The sequence below is a fragment of the Triticum aestivum genome, chromosome 2A, assembly GCF_018294505.1.
Source record: "Triticum aestivum cultivar Chinese Spring chromosome 2A, IWGSC CS RefSeq v2.1, whole genome shotgun sequence".
NCBI lineage: Eukaryota > Viridiplantae > Streptophyta > Magnoliopsida > Poales > Poaceae > Triticum > Triticum aestivum.
In genome coordinates this window covers 581,499,351-581,516,837 of record NC_057797.1, presented here as the reverse complement: position 1 = coordinate 581,516,837, position 17,487 = coordinate 581,499,351, and positions in this window count along the sequence as shown.

Genomic DNA, 17,487 nt, shown 5'->3' with positions numbered 1-17,487 from the left:
TCAGATTTCAAACACACACAGCAACTTTACTTGGGCTACAAGCAAATCTGACTTATCCAGCTCTGGATAAGATTTGCTCTCATTGTGTTCGCTCGAAGACATAGGATTTTGGTTAAGCATCACTTCAGTCATTCTGACTGGTTCTCTTGGACCCCACTTAACAGTACGGTGGTTCCTATGACTCGACAAACAAGAAAACGAACGACGAAACAACTAAGTCTTCGCGCTCCATAGTCTTCACGCGATGTCTTCTCTTGTCATAGTCTTCAATGTGAATGTCTTCACATACCACCTTTCACTTCAATGTCTTCATACATTTTTAGGGGTCATCTCTAGTAGGAAAACCGAATCAATGAGGGACTTCTACCTATGTTATCCTGCAATTCTCACAAACACATTAGTCCCTCAACCAGGTTTGTCGTCAATACTCCAAAACCAACTAGGGGTGGCACTAGATGCACTTACAATCTCCCCCTTTTTGGTGATTGATGACAAACTGGTTGAAGTTTTCAACGGGGAATAAAATATGTGAAATTGTAACGGATAGTGTATTGTCTTCATAAGTGGCAAAGGCTCCCCCTGAAGATGTGCATATAAGTAATTTGCCTTTGGAATGCAAATGCACATGGCAGGTTGTACATGTGGAGATCCTCTTCAACTTATGATGACAATTCATCATGCATGATTTGATATAACGAAGATAATGACATGCATAATGAAAAATGGACGTCTGCAAAATGACCTAAGTGCGGAAGTTATCATCGCACATGCGGAATTTATCATCGCATCACAGAATAGCAAATAAGTAGCAGACGACCATCGAGTTTAAGTGTTACAACTCAAAGAACCGAATGTATCGAAAAGCAAGAGTTGTAAGCACTTGGAAAAGTAGCAAAAGGTAAAGCAACCACCCATATGGACCCGCTTGAAGACTATCAACTCATATGCTTCTCCCCCTTTTGTCAGTAAGGACCAAAAAGGTTTGAAGACATAGAGCGCCTACTCGTTCCCATGAGGTGCAGGCGAGGCAGCAGGGTCGTCGTTGAGGTCCGGTGGTGCAGAAGAACTTGGTGCAGTGTCGACACGCACTGAAGTTGGAGGAGGTGAAGTTGCATCATCTTGGTCATCGATGACTCTGGCATTCACTATCGCAGCTGAGGACGAATAGTCAGAGTCTTCAAGTGAGGGAGTCTGACGCAAGTGAGCATTCCTGGGAGGAGTTGAGTCAAACTTGAATCTGTGGTGAAGCCATCGTCTTGCAGATCAGCTTCAGCACTAAGCAATGTCAAACTCTTCCACGACCTCCGACAAGTTTCATGAGTGACAAAGGCATTCTTGGTGGCAAGATTGCGAATGCGATTGACATCCACCAAGAGGCTTTGCATCTGACGCTTGAGCTAGTTGTGATGCTTGTCCTGTTTATGGTGTAGCGCGACGAGAAGCTCTCAGTCATTGAGAACACGAGATCGCCTTCGAGGCCTTTGCACAATGGTGCTTCCAGTGGCGTCAGTTTGAGTACGAGGGGCACAGGTGTTGCCAGTCAAGGGATAAACACGCGAGACTGCCTGAACTCCTTCAATGGGCTGGGTGAAGCTTTGGTGATCAGCATTGTGAAGATAAATGGGATCCTTAGCAGGCTCTGGGTAAATAGCTTCAACAAACAGATCAACCTCTGGCAAGAAGACAAGATGATTGCGCGCAGACGACTGATAGTTGATGGCAGAGTGACGCTTGATAAGGCGCATTACCCATGGAGCATAGAACTTCAGACCAAAAATGTCGGAGCCTGATGCAGCCAACTGCCTGATGAAGAAGTCTTGAGCATTGAAGCTGATGCCATTGAAGATATAGAAAACCAAAGTCTTCATTGCTCCTTCAAGCTTCGCTGCAGATGAATGTCCTTTGACGGGCCATAGAGTTTTTCTGATGATATGATAAATGGTCCGAGGCAGATACTCTAGGTCTTCAACAAAGAATTTAGATGGGTAGTCAGCGTCGTGAGGCAAAGACTTCATCATGCTCAATATTTGGCTCATGTTGGTTTCTGGCGTCTAAAAGATGCTCTCCAAAGCATTCTGGTGTTGTTGACAACCTGGCTCATAGTATTCACCAGGAGTGGGCAGGCCTGTGAGCTCAATGATATCAAGAGCTTTGCCTTCATGATGGACATTGCCTGTCATCCACTCAAGGACCCAAGTCTTTGGATCCCTGTTGTAGCCTCGAATGTGAAGAGTTGCATAGAACTGTAGCAGAAGCTCTTCATTCCAGTGTTCCTTATCTATGACAAACTGCAGAAGTCCAGCGTCTCTGAAGCAATCCAACGCTTCTTCAAGGCAGGGCAGGCCAGCTATAGCTTCAGTGTCGAGACGCATATGTGGAAATATGCGCCCTTGATTGTATAAGACGCAGGAATAGTAGCTGCGATGCTGATAGCTCCAGAACCGATCTGATGAAATGCGAGGTTTGGTGTAAGGGTTCTTGGCGCTGTTGAAGAAGGTGTTGTGTGCCACAAAGCCATTCACATTGAAGACCCCGGGTGAAGTTGCAGTGCCTGGGAATCATGGAAGTCTTGGCTTGGGCTTCTGGACGAGAGGTCTGTGCTCGACATGATAGTCAAATTGTGGACCCGCATCAGGTGGAGGAACCAGAATGGGCCATCGAACCACAACAGGTTGACCACGATTAAATGCCAGCTCAATTGTATGAGGTCTTGGAGGGGGTATAGGAGCATTGACATTGTCGAAGATATGGGCTTCAGGGGCCACATTGGCTTCAGGTGCTTCAGTATTGGCTTCGGGCGCTGCAGTGGCTTCAGGTGCTTGCACTTCTGGCATCGCAGTAGCTTCAGGCGCCACATTAGCTTCAGCCATGACAATGTCATTGGCTTCAGCGTTGATGTTGGTGGCCGCCTCAGGATTGTTAACCTCCACTTCAAGAGCTGGAGGGTCGGACACGTTCTCCTAGAGAACAACATCTTGGTGGGACGGGGGTGTAGCTGCAGTGGGGTCAACAGCTGGATTGTCAACTTCATCATCTTCAACAATGTCGTGAGGACCAATGTCTTCAGCTGCGGTGGGGTCAACAGCTGGATTGTCTTCAGCTTCATGAGCCTCTATGGAAGCAGGCTCATGAACTATCACTTGGAGTTCTTGATGTTCAGACGCAGGATGACCCACTGAGATTGGCTCGACATCAAGGGGCTCTGTGGGAGCAGCCCGGTCTCTCTTCTTGGTTTTGCGTTTCTTGGTTGGAGGAGCATCATCAGTGGTGGCCTTGGTTTTGCGCTTTCTGGCTTCGGCTTCAGCTGCCCTTGTTTTCTTCAGTTCTGAAGCCACTGTGGGGACCTTAGGCTTCGAGCCTATCATACTGGCTGGGAAGACAATTGGATGTACTTCCTACCTTGGTGCTTCGGGTTCTGCCATAGTTGGCTTCTTCTTCTTCTTGGCCGCCATTCGGGGGTCGATGCCTGGTCGCCCCAAAGCCTTGCGCTTTTCAGCTTCATTGTATCCCTGAACACATTTAGCAGCAAGATCCTTCATGTGCTCACGAGACCCTTTGGCTTCTTCGCATTTCGTTCGGAATGCTTCCTTGAGCTCATGCATCATGACCTGGAAGTTCTGAATGTCTTCAACATTGAGCTTGGCCATATGCTTCTTGAACTGAGCCTTTTCATAATCTATCTTATGCTTCAGCTTAACAATTTTCTGAGCTAGAGCCAGCTCATCAGCAATGGCTCCATGGAAGGTGACGCTGAGGCCAATGGGAAGCTGAAGATCATCAAAGATAACATTTGGGATGTCAAACCACTCATCAATGAACTTGTTTATGATTTCAACATCAAAGAGAGGAAGGTCATTGAAGATTTCTGCCTCTTGCTTGCTCTTGATCAACTGCTCAAGAGCGTCATCGCCAAGGTCGTCATCGCTGGACAGATCAATGGCGTCATTCTCGTTGTGCAGAACAGCAGCAAGGGTCAGTGCTTGGCTGGTGGGTTGCATGGGCATCTTTACTTTGGAAGGCTTGGAGATGCGTGACAGATCTTCAGACTGCACACTTTGTTCAGGAGGTGCAGTGGCCAGAGGCTTCACCCGTGAAACCTTTGGTGCAGGGGCAGGCTTCGAAGCCTTAGGTTTCTTCAGCTTCTTTGGCTTCGGTGGTGCAGGCGCTTCATCAGAATCAGCGACGTCTACAGGTTGATCCACAACTGCCCCTTGAACCTATATGTGAGTAATGAGATCTTCTAAGTTATAGAAGGGCCCAACCAGATTGGGTTCAGCTTCGTGTGTGCCATCAGCACGAGGAGCAGAGGTCCCTGGATTGAAGTCTAGTCCCCATGACTTCTTATTTTCTTTGGCCGAGTTCCTGGCAAACTGGAAGTTGCGCTTGAACAGATTGTCGTCACGACACCATAGCAATGAAGATGGGTCTGCATCGGCAGGCTGTGGTCCACGGACCATGCAAGTATAGAAGCCTTGTTCAATGGCTTCAGCTCTGGATATGGGTTAAAGATATCTATACAAGATGTCTCCCCACGGTCGCTTGATGGCATTTTTCTCAGCATATTCCTGGGTCACAAACCTGTACTTGAACCATTATTCTGCCCAATATCTTCAAATCCATTGGATTCGGGTTTTCCGCTGATTGTAGTCCTCCTCTGGATCTGTCTTGTACAACTCATAGAGGTCAGGAGGCAAATCTCTTGAGGTGTTCCCACGATGCTGTCTGCCACCCTTTCTTGCAGATTTCTCTGTTGCCATGAAGTTTAGACTGAAAGGCTTCAAAGCTGTCAAAGTCTTCCGTCTACTGGTCAGACAAGAACTGGCTTCAGGAGAATTTATATGATGTTGTAAGAACTCTGCAAATGAATGCAGACTATGAGAACCAAGGGATTCTCCCACGGACATGTACCTGTGACAGCATTAAAGGTGCGAGGGAAGGGGAAGAGGTCATATGCATTCTCAGAAGATTTTTGAAGATAAATCAGTTTAGAAGATATTGACCTCATAGTGACAAGACATTCACTCATAGGTAGAGAGTTGGTTCCAGATTTGTACGAATCCATGAATAAGTTGTAACATCCCAAATTTTCAATTTGGAATGTTATACATTAGCTCATCATGCATACCATATTTTATTTTGGTTTTGGTTTTGATCCTAGAAAATCCTAAGCAACTCAAGGACCCACGGAGAGAGTTGGGGATTTCGTTATTTACATATTTGAGTTTTCTCAAATTTTGTAAACAGGATCATTTGATTTTATTTATTTTATCATCAATTATTTCTATTACAAAAATATGAGAGGGAATAAAATGACTTTCCCAAAATATAGAAATATTGAGGATTTAATAAAAAATCAAATAAGATTTATTTCGGAGCTTTTCGGTATTTTATTTGAATTTAGGAAAAATGCGCGTTTTTTAAAATTGCATTTAGGACCCAAATAAATGTTCACTTTATCGGGCTTGATTTTAGAAGCCCGCGAAAATTTATTTCGGGATTTTAGGAGTCCGTTTAGTATTTCTTTTTATTTTTCTTCCGAGCGAAAAAAAACGCGGAACCGACTATGGGCCATACTCGGCCAGGACACCGCTGGCCGGGGCCTTTATAAGCCGGGGCAAGCCAGCCCAAAGGCCAGCCGCCCTGAAACCCTAACCCTAGCCGAGCCCCAGCCCCAGCCCCAGCCCCGCCGCCAGCCGCCACCGCCGCCAGCCGCCGCCGCCGCCCCGCCGCCGATGCGCTGGAGCCGCGCGTCGCCCGAGGTTCGCCGCCCTCGAAATCCATGCTGTTTAAAAAAAATCCGTTCGTCGTTTTTCTTTTTTGTCGGATTTTTCCGCGGTTATTTTCTGATCGCGATTTCTGATCCGATTTTCGTTTTAGTATAACTTTTTGCTCGTTTATCCGAATCAGGCGATTCAAGCGCCTGGAGTTTCGTCTCGAAACCCTCTTTCCGAATAATCAACTTAAACAAGTTTTTGCTACTATAAAATTTGACTTAGATCCAGATTACTAGAACGAAGTTGTTTTCTTTCGCCGTTTGATTTCTTTTGCTTCGTTCGATTTGATTCTTTTTGCAAACCAGGGTTCTTAAGTTGAACTTTCTGGTTAGATCTTCTATTTGAGTTTTACCTGTGCATTAGATGAGTACTTATTGTATGCTTGTTTGTTTGTCTGTGATAGAATACCCGGAGTGCGCCGCCTGTTACTTTGAACCTCTAGGTTTCGCGGATCATCAGCAAGGCAAGTAACACTTTGATCATACCTTTTTCTACAACCCAGTTTTATTGCATTAGACCAATCCTCACACATTGCATGATTAGGATCTAATTAAATTGTGGGATGGGAAGTAGATGAGGTAGTACCTATTACCTGTTTATTATCAAACCTTTGGGAGTTACTTCTGCGTTTGCTTATTATGCCATGCTATGCTAGTAGACGTGGATTAGGTGAGTGATATCCATGATAGATGTGAGATAGTTAATTAATGGTTTATCTAAGGTGGCAACCTAAACACACATCTGGGTGGATTGAGGCACCTGGGTATTCGAGGACTTGCCTGTTTTTCTTTTGGACCGCCACCCAGGCTCAAAGGGATCATGAGATTATTCATACTAGAAACTTCCGTGTGCAGCCACAAGCCATTATGGGCTCTGGCGTAGTTGATTAAGTTGTGCGAACTCTTACAGTGGTAGACTAGCAGATGTAGGGGATGTAGGTGGTACGGTCTACCCGATCGTAAGGTGCTAGCGCTTCTGAAAGACTATGTCTCGGTCATCCGTCTTCTCAAACACCATGTAGTGCGAGAAAACAAACGGAGGCGATCGAGTCTTGTGGGGAAAAGTGCGCAAACCTCTGCAAAGTGTAACAAACTAATCATGGTTAGCCGTGTCCCCGGTTATGGACATCTTGAGTATCTAGTACTTGGATTATCATGTGAATCTCAACATGTTACTCTAAAGTTAATTTTGTTGGGTTTAATGATGTTAATTGGGATTGAGAATGCTGTCAACCATTCTCAATGTTTAACAACCACCATGATAGTAATTAAATTTATTCCTTTGAAGTAGGTAAAAATTGGCTTTATGCAAAAACTGTAACCATAGAGCTTTCCACCAGCCAAATATGCATATAGTATAGCTGTTGCATTCCATTACTCTCTATGTGTTACCTTGCCAGCATATTCCATGTGCTGACCCATTCTCGGGCTGCAACATTAATGTTGCAGACTTTTCAGATGACGATTAAGGAGTTTTTAGGTCGTGGTTCTATACTCAGTGATGCCGTTGGAGTTGATGGACTCACCTATCTTTCAAGCCTTCCGCTGTTATCGTTATTAGATGGCCTTAAGCCATATTTATTGTACTAAGTTCTCTTTTGAGACACCCGATGTAATAAGTGTGTGATTGCTACTCTGCTATAAATCCTTCGCGTACTATGTGGTGTCAGCATTACTGATCCAGGGATGACACCGGAGCATAGAGATCAGACTGTTTGAGGTCTGGTCGCTACAGAGATGGTATCAGAGCACAGGCTGACTGTAGGACACGACCACTAAGCTAAAGACCTAGATCACTACTCACTCTCTTCTCTTCTGACTTCTCATCTTTTCTACTCTTTAGGATGGCGGATGCAAGGAACAAGTTCACACAACCAGATGAAGATACACCCTTTGGACGCCACTTGAAGGAAGTCACTAGATACCTGAACATAGGAATACCAAGCTTCACGGGAACCTACAACGCCACTTTACCTGAAGAAGAGCGTTGGATGATTCAAGTTCAAGTTCCAGGAAGGACGTTCATGCCAGTCACTGAGCCCATAGAGTTTTCTTTTGATGCACCAACTTGGAGTCTAGGAAAGAGTATGGCAGCTCATATCGCCATGGGACGCATTGGCGAAGTCTACCGCAAGGATCTCAAGGATACTATCTACCAGATTTGTGGGCGCCGAGATGAACACTGGGAGATGATGAGCACCAGGAAAGATAGATCAATTGCAGCTTTTATTCAGGAGTTAAATCAGCACATTCGATGACAGGAGAATCAGATGTGCGCCGACATGATAGATCTGAAGAAGGGTAAGACTAGAATCAAGGAACTGGAGGAAGAACTCAAGGCTACATGCGAAGATTATGAAGAAGAAATTGAAGTATTGGTGGAGAAGAATGACGATCTGATCAAGAAGGTTGGAATATTTATGGGAGGCCCGACACCAGTAGATGAAGACGAAGAACCCAAGGAGATTAGCCCGGAAGACTACATCATCATTGACGGCACCGACTCGGAACAAGATAGTAGCAATGATGACTATGTTGATGAAGCAGGAGCTGATATCATGGAGTCTACAACCGTAGAATATTTCTAGTAGACCACCTCATCAGTAGTAGTAGTCCACCATGTAAATATAGTAGTCCGAGCACTCTTGCGATAGATAGATCGATTGAATGCCTTTGTTTGATTGATTGAAGTGCATTGTTTGCTTTTGCCTCATGTGCATATGGGTAGTGTTTTCTCTTTAGACCCCCTCTATTCTTATATCTCATCTTTTCTAAACCCTCAGATGCCTCCGAGACGTGACCCCGGATTTGCCTTTCCGCCGGAGCTCACCCAGTTGATCCAGCAGCAGAACACCTTGATGCAGTTGCTAGTTCAGAATCAGAATTAGGGGAACAACAACAACCCACCACCACCACCACCTGTTGACCACTTAGCCCGTTTTCTTAGGCTGAATCCACCGGTGTTTTCCAGTAGCACCGAGCCGATAATAGCAGATGATTGGCTCCGCAAGATAGCTAGGGAGTTGACCACAGTAGGATGCACAGATGCTGAGAAGGTTAAGTTTGCCGCATATCAGTTAGAAGGACCCGCAACATCCTGGTGGGAAAATTTCACAGCCACCTTCCTAGTCGACACTGTCACATGGGACCAGTTTCAGCAGGCTTTTCGTACTGCCCATGTTTCAGCAGGAGCAATGGCCATGAAGAAGTGTGAGTTTCGTAACTTGCGCCAAGGAGGACGGACAGTTGGCCAGTATGTGGAGGAGTTTAGTAAGCTAGCACGTTATGCCCCAGATGACGTTGCTACGGATGCAGCTAAGCAGGAGAAATTCCTGGAAGGATTGAATGATGAGTTGAGTATGCAGTTGATGGTAGCCACCTTCAACAACTACCAGGAGTTGGTAGATCGTGCTCTTATGATTGAAGGGAAGCAGCAGCAAATTGAGAACCGCAAGAGGAAGTATGGAGAAGGAAAGTATAATTCAGGAGCTCAGCAGAGGCCACGTTTTACCCCTAGACCGGGAGGACATTTTCAGCATACCCATGGAGTAGGTAGCTCGCACAATCACAATGGCACCAAGAATGGTAATGGGAATGGAGGAAGCAATGGACATAACCGCAACACCCCATCAACCCCAGCCAAGAAGGACCAGAGCCAAGTCACCTGTTTCAAGTATTCCAAGACCGAACACTATGCCAATGAATGTCCTGAAGGCCAAAATGGCAATGGAAGTTCTGGGAAGAAGCCGAACCCTTTCAACAGGGGACAGGTGAACCACGTTAATGTGGAGGAGGTTGAAGCTCAGCCCGATGCAGTAATAGGTAAGTTTTGGTTAAGTCATTTACTGCACTCATTCTTTTTGATACTGGTGCATCGCATTCATACATCTCAAGGGGATTTGTGGATAAGTATAACCTACCAACCCAAGCCCTTAGGTCACCCATGTTGGTAACCTCGCCAGGAGCAGAGTATGTGGCTAGTCCATGGTGTGATCGGTTACCATTACGGATTGGTAACTATGTTTTCCCTCAGACCTAGTAGTATTGGAATCTCAAGGATTGGATGTGATATTAGGCATGGATTGGTTATCAAAGTATAAAGGGAATAATGAGTGTGCTAGTAAGTCAATTTTGCTTACCACACTAGAAGGGAGAAGGATCAAGTATGTATCCCGGCATGTGCCAAATAGGACTCAAGTAAATTCCTTATCAGGAGTTGTGCAGGAGGAAGTACCAGTGGTAAAGGATTTTCCTGATGTATTTCCCAAAGAGTTGCCAGGTATGCCACCGGATAAAGACATTGAGTTTTTGATTGAGCTTTTGCCAGGCACTGGGCCAATATCAAAGAGACCATATAGGATGCCAGCAAAAGATTTGGTGGAAATTAAGAAGCAGATTAAGGAGTTACTGGATAAAGGTTACATTCGCCCAAGTTCTTCGCCTTGGGGATCGCTAGTACTTCTAGTGGAGAAGAAGGATGGATCGTTAAGAATGGTTGTTGATTATCGAGGATTGAACGAAGTAACAATCAAAAACAAGTACCCGCTACCAATGATCAATGATCTGTTTGATCGATTGCAAGGAGCTAAAGTATTTTCCAAGATCGATTTGCGATCAGGATACCACCAGTTGAAGATTCAAGAACAGGATATTCCGAAGACAGCTTTTACCACCAGGTATGGGCTGTATGAGTATACCGTTATGTCATTTGGTCTGACTAACGCGCCTGCCTATTTTATGAACATGATGAACAAAGTGCTTATGGAGTTTTTGGATAAGTTCGTCGTAGTGTTCATTGATGATATCCTGGTATATTCGAAGAATGAAGAGGAGCATAAGGAGCATTTGCGTTTGGTACTTGGAAAGCTCAGAGAACACCAATTATATGCCAAGTTCAGCAAATGTGAGTTTTGGTTGAAGGAAGTAGGATTCCTCGGACACGTTATATCCGAAGAAGGTATAGCAGTAGATCCCGCTAAAGTTGAAACCGTGACCAAGTGGGAAGCACCAACAACTGTTGGAGAGATCCGGAGTTTTCTTGGACTCGCAGGATACTACCGGAGGTTTATTGAGAATTTCTAAAAGATTGCGAAGCCTATGACGGAGTTGTTGAAGAAGGATACTAAGTTCAAATGGACTGAGGAGTGTGAGGCAAGTTTTCAGGAATTGAAGAACCATTTGGTTACCTCACCAGTGCTGATATTGCCAAATCAGACCAAGGATTTTGAGGTGTATTGCGACGCTTCACGTCGAGGACTTGGAGCAGTGCTTATGCAGGAAGGGAGAGTTGTTTCCTATGCTTCACGACAATTGAAGCCTCACGAATTGAATTATGCCACGCATGATTTGGAGTTAGCAGCCATAGTGCATGCCTTGAAGACATGGAGACATTTCCTCATCGGAAATCATTGTGAGGTGTACACGGATCGCAAGAGTTTGAAGTACATTTTCACGTAGAAGGAGTTGAACCTCAGACAAAGGAGATGGTTGGAGCTCATCAAGGATTATGATATGAGATTGCATAATCACCCTGGAAAGGCTAATGTAGTAGCTGACGCATTAAGCCGCAAGAGCCATGTCAATACATTAATGACGCGAGAAATACCAAAGGAGTTAGCAGAAAATCTTCGTGAACTATGTTTGGAAATAGTTACGAGAGGCTATGTAGCAGCATTGTAAATTCAGTCAACTTTGATGGATAGAATCAGAGAAGCTCAAAAAGCTGACAAGGAGATTGCTTCCATAAAGGAGAAAATGAGCCAAGGAAAAGCTAAAGGATTTCGTGAGGATGAGCACGACACCCTATGGTTTGAAGACCGTGTTTATGTACCCAATGACCCGGAGATCAGAAAGTTGATTCTGCAAGAGGCACATGATTCACCGTATTTGATTCACCCAGGAAATACCAAGATGTATTTGGATTTGAAGGATATTTTCTGGTGGACCGGAATGAAGAAGGATATTGCGGAGTATGTAGCAGTTTGTGACGTATGTCAGAGAGTAAAGGCAGAGCATCAGAAGCCAGCAGGATTGTTGCAACCGTTGCCGATACCCGAATGGAAGTGGGATAAGCTAGGCATGGATTTTATCACGGGATTACCAAGGACTCGTTCAGGCTATGACTCGATTTGGGTTGTAGTTGATCGATTGACGAAGGTAGCTCATTTCATCCCAGTAAAGACCACTTACACCAGTGCTAAGTTGGCAAAGATATACATGACCAGGATCGTATGTTTACATGGAGTTCCGAGGAGCATCGTATCAGATAGAGGAACCCAGTTTACCTCAAAGTTCTGGAAGCAGTTGCATGAGACTTTGGGTACTAGGCTAGAATTTAGTACAGCTTTTCATCCGCAGACAGATGGACAGACCGAGAGAGTCAATCAGATTTTGGAGGATATGCTGAGAGCTTGTGCGCTAGATTATGGATCTAGTTGGGACGATAATTTGCCATATGCAGAGTTCTCTTACAATAATAGCTATCAGACCAGTTTGAAGATGGCCCCTTTCGAAGCTCTGTACGGAAGGAGGTGTAGGACATCGTTGTCATGGGACAAAGTTGGAGACCGCCAGTTGTTTGGACCAGATCTGATTAAAGAGTCTGAACAGAAGGTGAAGTTGATTCGCGATAGGCTCAAGGTAGCCCAGTCTAGGCAAAAGAGCTACGCAGATTCTAAACGCAAGGAGACGGTTTACGAAGTCGGAGATAGAGCTTATCTTCGAGTATCCCCACTTCGAGGGATTAAGCGCTTTGGAGTTAAGGGGAAGTTAGCGCCACGATTTGTAGGGCCATATCAAGTTTTGGAGCGTATGGGAGAAGTGGCCTACAAGTTGGAATTGCCTGAAAAATTGACAGGAGTTCATGATGTGTTTCACGTTTCTCAGTTGAAGAAGTGTCGCATGGAGATGGCTGACATACCTTTGGGAGACACAGTGCCATTAGAAGCAATTCAGTTGGATAACAATTTGACCTATGAGGAGATACCAGTCAAGATTCTTGAGTTTGCCAGCCGAGTAACTCGCAGCAAGGTTATCAAGTTTTGCAAAGTTCAGTGGAGCCACCACACGGAGGATGAAGCCACCTGGGAGCGAGAGGAAGATTTGCTCAAGGACCACCCTCACCTATTTTCTAGCCAACCCGAATCTCGAGGGCGAGATTCATCTTAAGGGGGTAGGTTTGTAACATCCCAAATTTTCAATTTGGAATGTTATACATTAGCTCATCATGCATATCATATTTTATTTTGCTTTTGGTTTTGATCCTAGAAAATCCTAAGCAACTCAAGGACCCACGGAGAGAGTTGGGGATTTCGTTATTTACATATTTGAGTTTTCTCAAATTTTGTAAACAGGATCATTTGATTTTATATTTTATCATCAATTATTTCTATTACAAAAATATGAGAGAGGGAATAAAATGACTTTCCCAAAATATAGAAATATTTATGATTTAATAAAAAATCAAATAAGATTTATTTCGGAGCTTTTCGGTATTTTATTTGAATTTAGGAAAAATGCGCGTTTTTCAAAATTGCATTTAGGACCCAAATAAATGTTCACTTTATCGGGCTTGATTCTAGAAGCCGGGGAAATTTTATTTCGGGATTTTTGGAGTCCGTTTAGTATTTATTTATATTTTTCTTCCGAGCGAAAAAAACGCGAAACCGACTATGGGCCATACTCGGCCAGGACGCCGCTGGCCGGGGCCTTTATAAGCCGGGGCAAGCCAGCCCAAAGGCCAGCCGCCCCGAAACCCTAACCCTAGCCGAGCCCCAGCCCCAGCCCTGCCGCCAGCCGCCGCCACCGCCAGCCGCCGCCCCGCCACCGATCCGCCGGAGCCGCGCGTTGCCCGAGGTTCGCCGCCCTCGAAATCCGTGCCGTTTAAAAAAAATTCCGTTCATCGTTTTTCTTTTTCGTCGGATTTTTCCGCGGTTATTTTCTGATCACGATTTCTGATCCGATTTTTGTTTTAGTATAACTTTTCGCTCGTTTATCGGAATCAGGCGATTCAAGCGCCTGGAGTTTCGTCTCGAAACCCTCTTTCCGAATAATCAACTTAAACAAGTTTTTGCTACTGTAAAATTTGACTTAGATCCAGATTACTAGAATGAAGTTGTTTTCTTTCGCCGTTTGATTTCTTTTGCTTCGTTTGATTTGATTCTTTTTGCAAACCAGGGTTCTTAAGTTGAACTTTCTCGTTAGATCTTCTATTTGAGTTTTACCTGTGCATTAGATGAGTACTTATTGTATGCTTGTTTGTTTGTCTGCGATAGAATACCCGGAGTGCGCCGCCTGTTACTTTGAATCTCTTGGTTTCGCGGATCATCAACAAGGCAAGTAATGCTTTGATCATACCTTTTTCTACAACCCAGTTTTATTGCATTAGACCAATCCTCACACATTGCATGATTAGGATCTAATTAAATTGTGGGATGGGAAGTAGATGAGGTAGTACCTATTACCTGTTTATTATCAAACCTTTGGGAGTTACTTCTGTGTTTGCTTATTATGCCATGCTATGCTAGTAGACGTGGATTGGGTGAGTGATATCCATGACAGATGTGAGATGGTTAATTAATGGTTTATCTAAGGTGGCAACCTAAACACACATCTGGGTGGATTGAGGCACCTGGGTATTCCAGGACTTGCCTGTTTTTCTTTTGGACCGCCACCCAGGCTCAAAGGGATCATGAGATTATTCATACTAGAAACTTCCGTGTGCAGCCACAAGCCATTATGGGCTCTGGCATAGTTGATTAAGTTGTGCGAACTCTTACAGTGGTAGACTAGCAGATGTAGGGGATGTAGGTGGTACGGTCTACCCAATTGTAAGGTGCTAGCGCTTCTGAAAGACTATGTCTCGGTCATCCGTCTTCTCAAACACCATGTAGTGCGAGAAAACAAACGGAGGCGATCGAGTCTTGTGGGGAAAAGTGCGCAAACCTCTGCAGAGTGTAACAAACTAATCATGGTTAGCCGTGTCCCCGGTCATGGACATCTTGAGTATCTAGTACTTGGATTATCATGTGAATCTCAACATGTTACTCTAAAGTTAATTTTGTTGGGTTTAATGATGTTAATTGGGATTGAGAATGCTGTCAACCATTCTCAATGTTTAAAAACCACCATGATAGTAATTAAATTTATTCCTTTGAAGTAGGGAAAAATTGGCTTTACGCAAAAACTGTAACCATAGAGCTTTCCACCAGCCAAATATGCATATAGTATAGCTGTTGCATTCCATTACTCTATATGTGTTACCTTGCCAGCATATTCCATGTGCTGACCCATTCTCGGGCTGCAACGTTAATGTCGCAGACTTTTCAGACGACGATTAAGGAGTTTTTAGGTCGTGGTTCTATACTCAGTGATGCCGTTGGAGTTGATGGACTCACCTATCTTTCAAGCCTTCCGCTGTTATCGTTATTAGATGGCCTTAAGCCATATTTATTGTAATAAGTTCTCTTTTGAGACACCCGATGTAATAAGTGTGTGATTGCTACTCTGCTATAAATCCTTCGAGTACTATGTGGTGTCAGCATTACTGATCCAGGGATGACACCGGAGCACAGAGATCAGACTGTCTGAGGTCTGGTCGCTACATAAGTACAAGTGAGGAATCTAACTACTTTGTGAAGCATAAGTGAATATACTAGGCATGTTATGAGATGCAGTATGAGATAGATCCAACTTGTGTGAACAGAAATACTTGTGGTTGAAAAGGATGAATCTATCAGATCAAAAGGACTGTAAAAAGGAGGTTTTATTTACCACACGAGGAACTGCTAGACGCAGTAGGAGAGGAGGCCGAGCAGTTCGATCTTTCGTGCCCTAACTTGGCGACAGAGGACACCTATGGCGACAGCGGAGAAGACGATGTCCGCGGCCGGCGTGAGGACGGCGTCGGTGAGGTCGCGACAGCTAAGAGCTTCGTCGCCGGCATCATCGAGGGCTAGCGGTGGCGCTAGGGTTTATGCGAGGGTGGAAGAAGAGATAATGACTGGGGTGAGGCGTGTACTTATAGGGACAGGGGCGGCACAATGTTATTACACAGGTGCCCCTGGCGGTTCACATCTGAAGGACACGTGGCTATCATGCAACACATTGGAGGTTGTTCCATGTTCCCACGCACGCCTGGATTGTCGGGTGGTCGTTTCCACTTCTCCGGGTTTCAGGTTGAAGGATTTAGCATTGAAAACAGATTAATGTTTGTCTCTGTGTCTTCTGCTGACAAGGACGCAGAGAAGACATTTTGACAGTGTCAATAAATGCATATGATTTGGATAGATAGACTTAAGATAGAAGCATAGAGGGGTTAGGGTCCGATCACATTCACTTAGTTCAAAAGATTCAACAATTAGCCATAGCTATAAGTGAATGTTGTAGAGGACAAAAACCAAATCAGTACATTGAAGATAAACATGAAGCCATGTTAACATTGAAGACAAACAGAAAGTGAAGACTTTGCAAATGTAACGCCAAACACTTCTTAGGGAAGAATTTGGTGGTGGCGTTACCCACCGTATAGGAAGTATTTGACCCAGACACAACACATAATTATCGTGGCGCTCCGAAGTCAAATTCCACGTTAATGTATTCACACTCAGAATGCAAGTGTTCATTGATTGAAGACATACGTTACTTCGTGTGTTGCACATCTAAGTCATCAACATGCATAAGTGTTAGGATGTGTGCCTGATCACAGGACATTTGAGGATTCCAAGACATTTAGCTCACACCATAACTTGCAAAACCTCTTCTCATCCAAGGGCTTTGTGAAGATATCTGCCAGTTGCTCTTCAGTGTTGACGTGTATGATATCAATATCTTCCTTCATGACATGATATCTGAGAAAGTGATGACGAATTTCAATGTGCTTTGTCTTTGAGTGCTGAATTGGGTTGTTAGCAATCTTGATGGCGCTCTCGTTGTCGTAGTAGAGTGGTACTTGCTTCAGATGGATGCCATAGTCTTTGAGTGTTTGCTTCATCCATAGAAGCTGAGCGCAGCAAGATCCAGCAGCAATGCATTCAGATTCAGCAGTGAAGAGAGATACACAGTTCTGCTTCTTTGAAGACCAACATACAAGTGATCATCCCAGAAAGTGACATGTGCCTGATGTAGACTTGCGATCCACTTTGTCACCAGCATAATCAGCATCCGAGAATCCAACTAGATCAAACTCTGAGCCCTTTGGATACCATAATCCTAGTGTTGGGGTGTGAGCCAAATATCGAAGAATTCGCTTCACAGCTAAGTGATGTGATTCCTTTGGTGCCACTTGGAATTGGGCACACATGCAAACACTAAGCATGATATCTGGCCTAGATGCACATAAATAAAGCAAAGAACCAATCATGGAGCGGTATACCTTTTGATCGAACTCTTTACCATTATCGTCGGGACCCAGATGGTGTTTAGCTGGCACTGGCGTCGTGTAGCCTTTGCAGTCTTGCATTCCAAACTTCTTCAGGCAATCTTTGAGGTATTTCTCTTGAGATATGAAGATGTCGTTGCGTTCCTGTCGTATTTGAAGACCAAGGAAGAACTTCAGCTCACCCATCATGGACATCTGATATTGCTCTTGCATCATGTATCCAAACTCATCACTGTATTTTTGGTTAGTGCAGCCAAAGATAATGTCATCCACATATATTTGGCACACAAACAGTTCACCATCATATGTCTTCGTGAAGAGAGTGGGATCCAGCGAA